Raw genomic sequence first — 10,822 nt, 5'->3', positions numbered from 1 at the left:
TATTATATAGTCAGTGAACACAGTTAATTAACCAGTTTAATTATATAATCAGTGAACACAGTTAATTAACCAGTTTAATTATATAGTCAGTGATTACAGTTAATTAACCAGTTTAATTATATAATCAGTGAACACAGTTAATTAACCAGTTTAATTTTATGCAGATCCCGTAGAATATGAGTACCCTCGAATTCAAAATAGTGAGGGTTAGGACCTGGCTGAACCGGCTGGTCTGAATAAGACGCATTTGGTGACGATATGTGGTGACGATTATGGGAATCCTGACAGTAAAATAGTCACTGCATTTGCGAGGAGTAATTGTGATTGTTCTAAAGATAACGTTATGTTGAATCTTGTACTATTTTGTAGTAAAATCCTCTCCGATATCTCGCCATGTTGCGCAAAATGTGATAGTGGTTATAAAGTTTAGATGATCTTAGTTTCAGATATCTGGACAGCCCACATGAGTAATTACCAGTTTCTACGATTGCACGATTTCCAAAATGCTATCCATCCTGTTAGCTTGGGCTGGTGTAAACGATTGCCAGATTTCCAACATGCTATCAATCCCGACAGCGTGGGCTGCTGTGAACGATTGCCCGATTTCCTACAATCTATAAATCCTGACAGTCTGAGCTGCTGTGAACGATTGTCCTATTTCCAACATGCTATCAATCCTGACAGTATGAGCTGGTGTGAACGATTGCCCGATTTCAAACATGCTATTAAACCTGACAGTCTGTGCTGATGTGAACGATTGCCCAATTTCCAACATGCTATCAATCCTGACAGTCTGAGCTGGTGTGAAATACCGCTTCCTTCTGTCACTAGCATGCAGTTATACGGAAACAATAACTAAAATTGAAACGGTCTCCAAAATAGCTGACTTGAAAACACATTGACACTTCCTGTTTAATTTAATTTTAAATTAGATTAAAAACTTCCCAAAATGTAAGTCCTACTCAGCAGTTCATACCCACATAGTAATAATTAAAGCTCTAACTTTTCACAAGTTGGATAAAACTAAAAACCTGCAAAATGTCCGTATTGTTCAAATTTAGTCATGTTCCCTGGCTTGTTAAAATTTCCCCATACTTGGTAATGAATTGTTTGGTTAAAATTTAACGTGCGCAGACTTATTCTTTGTTGACTAAGTGGGTCAATTAAGGCTTGTGAATAATGTAATGATATTTAATTAGACATTTGCGCTATATAAAATCTTGTGATCTAAAACCTATAACCTCACAATATTTAACATTTTATTACATCCTTAATCAACCATCAATACTTTGGAATTAGTACATTTCTTAAACTGTAACACCCAGGTATAAGGTAAAAGAAGTAATAACGCAGTAGTTGTCGTGCGTCATCAGTACACCATCAAATATCCGACTTATCGTCTGCAACTTTTAGATAATTTATATATTCATTATGTTAGTGGTCAGAGAACACTGTCTCGCGTCAAGCGAACACAACGACTTTACTGAATGAGCTACTTAAAATTACAAGCAAAGAGGACATCGCCTGGACTCTAATGAAAACCTATTACCATCAAATGTATAGCTGAAACAGCATTTTAAACTATCTTTTAAAAGCATAATCTAAATTTTTGTCACAGAAACTCTTAAAAACGAAGATAAGAGCGCTAGTTTTGAAGCTGAGTAACACTACACAGATTTTTGTCACTTATTAATAAGCTTGAAAGTTTTAAAACATTTCTGATAGCTGTAAGTAGTTTACGCCACGTCTTCATAAGTGTCAATCTTGGTTGAGAAAATGAGAATAATTACTCTGTTAAAGTGAGGATTTTCTCTACCATCACATTCATCTGAACCTTAAATAAATTCCCTCCATAAATCCAAGGAACCGTAAAGCTTAGAGAAGCACTAACAACGTCAGTATGTAGTTCCCTCCTATAGGAGGGTTTCAACAACACAGTACTCCTGGAAGTTTCAGAGATTCAAACAACAACAACAAATATTATCATTCTATGCTAAACTAGAATTTGTTGAATTACGGGAACGTCAGAACCCATAGCAATAAAACTGATAATATTTCTTTACAAATCTTTCTTTACCGACTCTCTACTACTGATTCAAATGAGAATAAAAGTAAGAGCATCTGGACTGTGCATGTATATTTCCATTTTCTTCTTTGATAAGTAATCTTGCAAGTTTACTATGAATGTTTAGCTACAGACCTAAACAATTAATCTAAGATAGACCCCCAGTGGCACAGCGGTATGTCTGCGGACTATCAACGCTAGGAACCGGGTTTCGATACCCGTGGTGGACAGAGCACAACTATCTATTGTGTAGCTTTGTGCTTAATTACAAACAAACATGTGATCTAAGATTCTAATCCCCTATCTAATACTTGACGTTTTGTTAATAGGCGTTAGAAACATTCAGTTCATGGGGTCTAACTGAATAGAAAATTATTATAAAATTTATATTAAAATTAATTTAATCTTGGCAGTTCAATATTGTATAGTCCATTCATGTTACAGTTTGTGTTATTCCTAAAATATCTATATAAAGAAAATATCTGTGTTGAAACGCAAAAATAGTCGATAAACTAGTTTTTTGAGTCTACAAACTGAAATCTTACATGATAAATCTAATTAAATCAAGTATTTTTGTCACGAACTTTTTATATCGTTATCCTAAAAAAATCGGTAAAAACAATCAGCGAAATATATGCACCAGATGTTTATGACTTACTTTCACAGGACGTTGTTACCAGGATTAGAAATCAGCTAAATGTATGAGTTCCTTAGAATTTGCAAAAGCCGAAAAGTTCTCCCAAATAACATTGCTTAGTGTCAGACTATAATTGAGAGGTTCAAAAGTTCTATTGTCCAAAATTACAACACAAAATATATATTGTATTCATTTATGGACTTCAAGTGCATGATATGTTTTGTAGAGTTTTTAAATGAAGAAATATTTTATGTTTTATTGATAGAGGTTTATTATATTTAATTACTTACATGCTAGAACATTTGGATATACTGTAGGTAAACTGTGAAATTTCGTTTTTTCAAATGAGGAGTTGTCCAGACGTAGGATATTAATCTGAAAAAAAATACTTTGTTGAAGCAATTGAGATAAGATTTTCTCACTTCTAATATTTACAATGAAAATTAACATTAACTTTTCTTGCAAGCTTCCAATGAATGGTTAGATTACAAATCTCAACAGTTGATCTAAGATCATAATATTTGAAGTTTTGTGAATACATGTTACAGGATGTGCGACAACACTCTTACTTAAAGTTTGTAATTTTACTTATGTACATTGTTGATAGCATCTCTATACGAGACTTGTAGGGTTGGAAGTATTAACTGAAGATGACATTGTTGAAACACTGTGGTTAAAGAAATTTTAACTGAAGATGACATTGTTGAAACACTGTGGTTAAAGAAATTTCCAATAAATGCTAAAGAGTTTACTGCAAGTAAAAAAAAGAAAATGTAAATATACTGCACTGAAATAAATTGGCATATTAGTACTAACATCTATGATTCTGTAACTGTTTTAGCACATTTTACTGAAACACAAGCTTTCTTCGTGAATCACCATTTAAACAGAATGTGATAGCTGCTAACACCACTTATGAAGTGTTACCTTATATATCCCTGAATATGTATTACAAAGAACGATGGTATGATTCAGTTCGCAATGAGTCAAATCATTTACCATATGACAAATGGATTAAGTAAGAATTAATTATTACCTATAGTAGTACTTCTAATGAAACTTACCACTGGGAATGTGGTCATGACAAGAGAGGTATTCCAGAGTGGTAAGTTAAAGATTTCCACACTGTTTATGCAACAAGGCAAAGACTTGTAAACATATGTGAAAAAAGCAACAATAATTGACTTTTATAAAAGTTAATCTAATCTTGTCAATCCAGGTTTTTTTTTAATTCAGTTTGTGCATATAACCTTGCCTTTCATTGCCATCCTATACCAGCGTTTTTTATAACTCTCTAATAGAAAATTGATAAGACCATGTACTAGTCGTTTTTTTTCAGCCTGTACTTACATACAATGGTGATTGTTTGGAAGATCTTAAATTGTATATGTTTAGCCATAACATTTTGTGATATATGAAAAGATAAATGTTTGAAATGCGCCCTCTGGTGTAAACATGTTAGATGTATTGTTTCTTACGATAAACGAAAAAAAATAGCTTGATATATTTTGTCACGAACTTTTTATTCATTGAATATATTCACCACTTTTAACAAAATAAATGGGTTTTAAATTCTTACAATAATGTGTTGCTGTGTGGTATAATAGGATTACGGCATCAACATTGCTGTGTGGTATAATAGGATTACGGCATCAACACCAGGGAGAGTGTTGATACGTGCACGTTGATAGACAATGTAATATTAAACGAAATGCGTGCACATAGCAACATGCTCCCTGATGTTGTTGACATACATATTAGGTCAATGCACATATTAGATCAATTCCCTCAACACATCATTACGTTTATACGACCTTGTCGAAATTGGTCGACCATGGTGTTGATGTACATATTTGGTCAATGCCCTCGGCACGTGTCGAAATTGGGTTAAGGTCATGTTTGTTTACTTCCGCCACTAGAGTGCCACCCTATACTACTTTTATGACTATAATTAATCTCAGAAAAGAAATGTAATTGTATATCTCTAGTTTGGGATAATGCATAGGCATAGTTAGGGCTAATGTAGAATCGTAGTTAGGGCTACTATAAATAGGACTAGCATATAGTCCTAGTTTAGACTAATTTGTTGTACTAGTTTGGGGCTATAGTTTGCATGTTCATATTTATATTTTTCACTGAGAACCAACACTAGATGTTATGCAATAACACATACAATACGTTGGGTCAAACAAAAACCTAAAGAAAACCATATGATATGAGTTTTTAATGTGATCGAACCACTATAAACACTTCAAGGCTGAACACGTTTGGTAAAATGATCTTATTTTTTGCTTTCTTATCTCGACTGATTGAAAAATACATTAAAAATTCGATTACGTTTAAATTTTCATATTTTTCCATTAAATTAACAAGGACACTAAATTCATTACTATTAAAATTACTATATTTTACACTAATTCAGCATCATAACTGGCAGTATAATCATGTCATTGTATATATAATGTAATTATATAACATGCATTTTTTGCAATATATACTGAAGCTAGAGAAGTGACAAAAATAATTTATATTTAACATGTATTTTTTTGTTTGAAGTTAAGCACAAAGCTACACAATGGGCTGTCTGTGCTCTGCCCACCATGTGTATTGAAGCCCGTTGTAAGTCCGAAGACATACCGCTGTGCCACAGGCCGGCAACATTTTATAAACAGAAATGTATATACATAGTCATTATCACACTTCAACACCTGCTAATTTTTAAACAGAATTCTAACCTATGTGAAAGCCAGTGTGTGTCACGTCAATTCACTCTTGATTTCTCGAAATAGGAGGGATCATAAAAACCAAAGTGCTTTTATCGAGATAGGATAATTCGATTACTGTCTGACCATTACGATTTTAGTGACGGGAGTGCAAGGGGACCGTGTCGGTGTGTGCCTTGAAACCTTATAAGTGTAGTGAGTGTTTGGATCACCTATCATAGGGCCAAGTGCACAAAATGTATCATGAAAGTAAAAATATCGATTCAATTTTAAACTTATGTCGTTTCTAAATTAAGCTATTTTCTGTTATATTACCAAAGTTTTAATAAAAACACAAACCTTTTCAATCAACGGAGAATAAATTAAGAAATATTTTTTCCAGTTTTGTTGCAATAATTATTCTATGAATATGCCACAAATTCATTTCATGTATTATCTTAATTTTGATTGGCTCATAAAGGTCTTTACCGACGTTTGACTGCCTCGATTGCACTTTTTTGCCTCTTTGTTGGTCAAGCTTGATTTCGCAAAATTTGTTTATTTCAGTTAGCTATGAAATGTGAGGTTATGGTATACTATGGGGTGGGGATGGTAGTACTTGCCCCGTCATTTTTGAGGGGCTATACGCTAATGTATATATATATATATTCATTATCACACCTTAACAGCCGATCATTTTATATACATGAATGTATATGTAATCATTGTGACACTTCAACAGCTGCCTACTTTATAACAGGAATGTATATGTAATCATTGTGACACTTCAACAGCTGCCTATTTTATAACTAAAATAGGCAGCTGTTGAAGTGTCACAATGATTACATATACATTCGTGTTATAAAATAGGCAGCTGTTGAAGTGTCACAATGATTACATATACATTCTTTAACAGGAATGTTTATGTAATCATTGTGACACTTCAACATCTGCCTATTTTATAACAGGAATATATATGTAATCATTGTGACACTTCAACAGCTGCCTATTTTATAAACAGAAATGTAAATGTAGTCATTGTGACACTTGAACAGCTGTCTATTTTATGACAGGAATGTATATATAGTTATTGTGACACTTGAAGAGCTGATCATTTTATAAACAGGAACGTATATAGTGAATGACACACTTCGGCACCTGTTCATTTTATATGCTGGAATATATATAGTCATTGTGACACTTGAACAGCTAATCATGTTATATACTAGAACGTATATCAAGTCACTTTCAGGTTTCAACAGTATTCTTCTTTTTTCTATACAGGAACGTGGATTCTATTCTACATAAATAAGACACATTTCGTCATTTACATGAATACTTATAATATGACGATCTGAAAAAATAACTAAAGTAATACCAGGTCATATGCCAAAATAATGAAAATTAATACACTTCTATGAGGGCATATTTTATATTACACACATTAATTTTCCTTACTCTCCTTAATTTTTTCCTACTTGGCTTATAAATAAAAGTTGAATTGTTTTGACCTGTTTATGAACAATCCCAATAAGAATGCCAGTGATATTAGCACGTATTTTATTTTTTATTTATTTTACTGACTCATTAGTAATTTCCAGTAAGCAGATTTCATAACTCGGTTTCTTTTAGTATAACAACTTTGCTGGTCTTAGTTTTCAAAAGTTAGTAGTAAAACGTTTTATTCCGTAAAACTTAGACAATTATCAGTCAAATAATATATTTCAGAAAAATAATATCATAAAGAACTATAATTTTAAAACATGTTTATACAATAGTGCTTTTTTCTGCAAGGCTCTCTTGTTTCTTTTCTATTGTATTTTGATTGTATTTGCCAATATAATATAACAAATATCTAGGTTCGGTTATTTAAGTGAAAAGACTGCGCATGTCTAACAAAAGGCAATGAAGTTAGACTTCAATAGCATATTCAATTGAATATGACCACAAAGTAAACATTCTAAACATAAACTTGAGTACATGACACTTTAATTTTTAAACTACTAGAGACATTCGATATTTTTATGCAGAAGTTTGAAACCTTACAACTTCTATTCAGTAATGTTACTTTATGCTCAAACTAGTTATATACTATTTCTTTGCAAATCCATATTTACAAAAACAGGCTAAATGTAACTTGTAATCCCCAGTGGCACAGCGGTATGTCTGCGGAATTATAACGCTAGAATCCAGGTTTTGATACCCGTGGTGGGCAGAGCACAGATAGCCCATTGTGTTGCTTTGTGCTTAATTACAAAGCAACAAACAATATTTGTTTTTTTTATTATGCATAAAGCTACACAAGGGCTATCTGTGCTCTGCCAACCACTGGTATTGAAACTCGGTTTCTAGCGTTGTAAGTCCGCAGACATACCGCTGTGCCACTAGGGGGCAACAAACAACGTAACTTGTATAATACAGTACGTTGTGCCGCTTGTTGGTATTCTTCATTATATTCCATTTTCGTGTGTTTATTTTAGTCACTCTGAAATAATATTTACAATTATTTCCTCAAGAATAAGATAGCAACGAAACAGTTTTCATCGAAATACTAGTTTAATAAGGAAACCAATCTGTATTGTATTTTTGTTTAAACTTAGTAATATTTCTCATTAGAAATATGGCTAAAGATATTTCGAAGGCTCTTCATAACTATGTTTGCATGCTAATTAAAAACATTTTTAAGTCGTATTTACAAGCGAGAAATCACGATAAAACTATAAGGTAGTATCTGATCTAGTGCGTTATTTTATAACCAGTAATATTAGTATTATCAATGGATATTGGTAAGTATATATCAACTTCGAAGTCAATATATAGATTTTGTTCTAAGGTTTGACTTAAAGTTTCTATATACGTCACTAGCAGCTTTTAGGTTCTTCTTAGAGGATTCAATATAGTCTATAGTACCCACAGTGTTACATGTAAAGTGAACTTATAAGTTATATGAATACTATAAGTCGCTTTAATTAAATCTTCAAATGAGCCTTGAAAGAATTATATAAACCAATTTATAGCGGGGGTCAGTTTTATGAAAGAAGTCAATCTTGAGCCAGAACTTAGGAAAGATCGATTTACTTAGCGTGTTTTATGCCTTAGGAACCTTCTTAAGTTCTTTCCTAACTTTGCGATGGGTAAATAGGTGTCATATGATAGAAATACACATGACCGCCACATAAAATTCAATATAAGGGTTATTTTTATTTTACGCTAATACATTAAAATTGTTTTTAAGTTAACTTTATTTGTATGTGGAAAAAAATGGACCGTTGCTAGACAAGACTGAATAAATATTGTGGCTTGAAACAGTATTCTATGATGATTTACAGTGTTTAGATTATTAATTTTTCTAAATTAATTGAAAAAAAAACACGTTCAAATAAAAAAAGATGAGTATGTTACACTCATGAATACTAAAATTTGTGGTAATAAAACGTTGGGACATTTTGTACAAATTCAATTTAACATAACTGACTATAGTCCAGTAGAAATTGACATGCTGTATGGACTTTTATATGATGTCAATATTACGTGACAAAAATTCACACGTGGAGGTATAATATTATGGGCAAGTCAAAGTATATGCATGTGATGTCTTTGAAAACATCAGTTATATAATTAAGTCTTCGAATATATGGACATGAGTTGTCTTTTAAAAAAACAACAAAATGTTCCTCCTTGGCGGACAAAACGAGTAAGAAAAGCGAGAATAATAATTCCAGAATTGAAAACAAGATAAACTTTCATTTGCAAACTCTCGCCTTTTTACCAAAAACGTCATTATTCAATACAATTTGGAAAACTATGGACACCACAATGCCTAATAAAATAACGAAAAAGCTTCTCAATGGTGGACAAAACAAGAAGAGAAAATAATAATTTCAGAATTCAAAACAAGATCAAATTCCGTTTTGTCGAATATAAGATAAACACTTAGAATAGAATTACACATGTTTTAAAGCTGACAATGTTCTAAAAGACATACAGCAACAGAACGTTAAACAGCACACTAACTTTATTACGAACACTAATAAGTACATCAATAAGCATGACAAGAGTCAGATGATACACGTAAACATCTACATTAATCAGCCAAGTTCTTCGTCATCAACGTTGCTAGAAGAGTTTTGGCATTGTGCTTCACACTTGCAATGAATACTACAAGTGATGCCTTTCTTGAAACATCCACATGACACACATAGTCGTTGGCTGTTCTTACACGAACGTCTAACATCTGTAAGAAGTTCCATTGGGTGCTGCAGCTTTATCGGTGATTACAGGTAAAACGGAACCATCTTCTACCTTGTATCCATATTTAGCACAGTCTTCAAATGACAGCAAGTATGACTTGGTGATGAACTTGAAGAATGTGGAAGTAGGCTACCCTGTTTGTTGTAGGCATGGAACAAAATTCGGATATCACCATCAAGTATCGCAGTTCATCTAAATATTTGGATTTGGCACTGTCCGTGTAGAGAACGTGCATAAACTTCTCATCGTGTCCCTTTAGCAAATCGTTTGATGAAGACGTGTCCCTGCAATTGTACCCATTCAACTTGTACCCATACAACTTGTACCCATTCCATACAAAGATGAAGACGTGTCCCTGCAATTGGGTACTTCTGAATGCCATTGTTGTGACGATTGAAGCATTTTGTAATCCCTAACTTGTACCCATTCCATACAAAGATGAAGCCGTGTCGCATCCAGACATAACATGAGCAAAAGGTAAGCACATGCATAACTCTCTCCCGATAACTTCTATTGCTATTTTCAGTGAAATGGACTGCTACTTTGTATGTAGGAAAATATCTGCTGAATGATCTGCGTGATGCAATAGCAATATTAGAATATCTGTGTCGTCAGCTGCGACAACTACCTGTTCAAGTGCCTTTCGAAATAACTCCGCGTCGGCATCTTCTTCCTGTCCTACATCATCGACGTTGATTCCAGCTGAGTTAAAGTGAGTTGTCAGCAGGATAAAGAAGTTTTGTTCATTACGTTTGTTCGATAAAAAATGGTGCATTGTCTGTAGGAAGTGGGGTATTGTTGTTGATCACCATGGGAACTAGGGTATTGTTGTTGATCACCATGCCAGCACATTATATTTGCTGTAGTCACCGTTTCTTCTGTTCCGGACCTTTTGTTGTTTCTACTTCATAGCTATCGAAGAGGCCCGGCATGGCCAAGTGGCTAAGGCACTTCACTCGCAATCTCAGGGTCGCGGATTCGAATCCCCGTCCTATCAAAGATGCTCGACCTTTTAGCCATGGGGGCGTTATAATGTGACGGTCAATTCCACTATTCGTTGGAAAAAGAGTAGCATAAGAGCTGGTGGTGAGTGATGAAAACTAGCTGTCTTCCCTCTAGTCTTGGCCCGGCAATGGCCAGGTGGCTAGAATGCTCGACTCGCAATCT

The sequence above is a fragment of the Limulus polyphemus genome, unplaced genomic scaffold (assembly GCF_000517525.1).
Source record: "Limulus polyphemus unplaced genomic scaffold, Limulus_polyphemus-2.1.2 Scaffold159, whole genome shotgun sequence".
NCBI classification, from domain to species: domain Eukaryota; kingdom Metazoa; phylum Arthropoda; class Merostomata; order Xiphosura; family Limulidae; genus Limulus; species Limulus polyphemus.
The sequence above is the reverse complement of the archived record's forward strand: the minus strand, read 5'-3'. Positions refer to the sequence as shown.